The sequence below is a fragment of the Amblyomma maculatum genome, chromosome 1 (assembly GCF_055883805.1).
Source record: "Amblyomma maculatum isolate TAMU_Amacu chromosome 1, ASM5588380v1, whole genome shotgun sequence".
NCBI lineage: Eukaryota > Metazoa > Arthropoda > Arachnida > Ixodida > Ixodidae > Amblyomma > Amblyomma maculatum.
Genome location: NC_139344.1, coordinates 285,979,149 through 285,981,134, shown reverse-complemented (window position 1 = coordinate 285,981,134; position 1,986 = coordinate 285,979,149). Strand labels below are relative to the sequence as shown.

The following is a 1,986-nucleotide window of genomic DNA, read 5'->3' as shown; positions in this document are numbered from 1 at the left end:
TTTTCTCGCAATTTTTCAAAAATTTTGTGCACTCCTGAAGCGCAGACCTGGCCCAAAAGCTCGCGCTTCACTCACTGCTGCGGCCGGCCGGCGGGCGCCAAGGAGAAAAAGCGTGTCGTGCGCAGCGCTCGCCGCCGCCGCGCGAGGAGAATCGAGGAGGAAAGCGCGGCGCGGAGGAGAGTGTCGCTACTTTCAAATTATCAAGGGATTTTATGGCCGCGCTTCTCGGAGCGTCAGCGCATCCGGCGCGGCCGCGCATAGAAGCAAAGTGGCGCAAGGGGCTTGGAGGAGGTGCTTCGTGTCGTCTGCTACAGCACGGAATGGCACCGTGTTTATTTACTGAGAAGCGCACCTGTGTACTGGCAGCGGCCGAACGCGCCGAGATGGTGTCGGTTCACTCACTGTAGCGTGTGCTCAATCCCATGGAAGGCTATCAATTGGCCTATCATACTATCTTGAGCATGGCAATGTCCTATCCGCCGACGAGGCTGATAAGCTGCAAACGAGTGCTGCGCTAAGCCGCCCTCAGTGAGTGGTGCTCGGATGATTTGACAAAGCTCATTCCATGACATCTTTATGTTAATCGTCTGACATTCCACACGCTATCGATCGTGCGTGCAATTGTTAGCAGATTCCTGAGGAACGTACGCGTCGACGCTGTGCCCGAAAAATCGGTCGCGCCATGACATGCAAGTGCAGTGTGACGCGGTCCTGTTCAAGCTACGCGACAACGACTGACTGCACCATGCGCCTGGACCTGGCCGCCCGTCGACATCACCGGTATTCATGATTTCTAGTTCGCAAGTATGTAGTTTTTTACTTGCCCGGATATTGCTGTCGTTCTCGCACGTGTGTTGGCCCGTGCGAGCCATTCGCGTCGGCGTCGCTAGAGGAATCACTTGCCTTCTCGCCCTCATGCAGACGAATTGTTGGAATCGTGAAGAACCCGAAGTAGGCCTGTCCGATCGCGCCAGCATCGTCTGCGCGCACTACGCGACCATGTAGACGAGGCTGTGTGGCAGTGCCGTGCTGCGTCGTCTGCTGCCAACGACACCACCATGGCGGATTACCCAGCATGCATCGCTTCATGCAAGCTCACTATAGGTGATGGTTAGGCTGCTCTAAAAGTCGGCTTATTGTGCATGTGATATGCTGGACTTAATCTTTTTAATTTAAATGTTCGCTTCACGAGATGATTGAGCTAAACTTCTGGTGTAACATATTTCTGCTGGTTTTATATTTCAGTCGTGTTCTACCGAAAGGCTGTTTGAAAGGTGTGGACGGAATGGCGATGCTGTTCGTGATTCAAAAGATTTGAAAAAAAAAAAAAAATACGGGACTGAAGAAGCTACTGTTCTTGAAATGTGTACTCCGTCGGTACTGAAATGTTTTTGGAGTCTTCTATATTGCTACCAGTGTGCAAGCTATGTTCAATGTCACTGACTGCATTTTTTGCACCTTCTGAGGTGTCAGAACAATAAACCTTCAGTTGTTAGTCAGCGCCTGTGTCTCGTCTGCCCTTCTCTGTCCGTTGTGAAGTTTGCACTGTTTTGCTCTGTTCTGACATGTGCCGCGCATTTTCCATATACACACTGGCACAAAACCCACTGGGAGACCCTATAACTGGTCCCAGCTGGGACTAGTTCAACTGGGTTATGGAATAATTCCCAGTTGGGGCCAGCTGGCAGATAGTCCCAAATTGGACCAACTGCCAACTGGGAATTTATTCCATAACCACGTTGAACTGGGACCAGCTAGGACCAGTTGATTTTTTTCACGTGGATATTTTGTACATCTGTAGCAGAAATGCCCAGTGCTTTCAAACCAGGTACTGAAGCAACTGAGGTAAACCACGAAGAGAATGACTAACCAGACATAAGTAGTTAGGATAGAGCATCAGCATTCATCATAGCATCATGCTCCTCCAACCAGCCAAAAATTAAGCTGAAGAAAGCTCGAAACCTTGCAGAACAGTTTACCAGCCTT

The 1,986-nt window shown here is 50.4% G+C and overlaps 1 long non-coding RNA gene across 1 annotated transcript; it reads left to right on the top strand.

Moving 5' to 3' along the window:
- Positions 1-504: 504 nt before the first annotated feature.
- On the top strand, positions 505-1,628 carry LOC146206739 (uncharacterized). Its single transcript, XR_014703281.1, has 3 exons — positions 505-804; positions 922-1,104; positions 1,246-1,628. It is a non-coding gene; the product is annotated as an uncharacterized LOC146206739 (long non-coding RNA).
- The last annotated feature ends 358 nt before the right edge of the window (positions 1,629-1,986 follow it).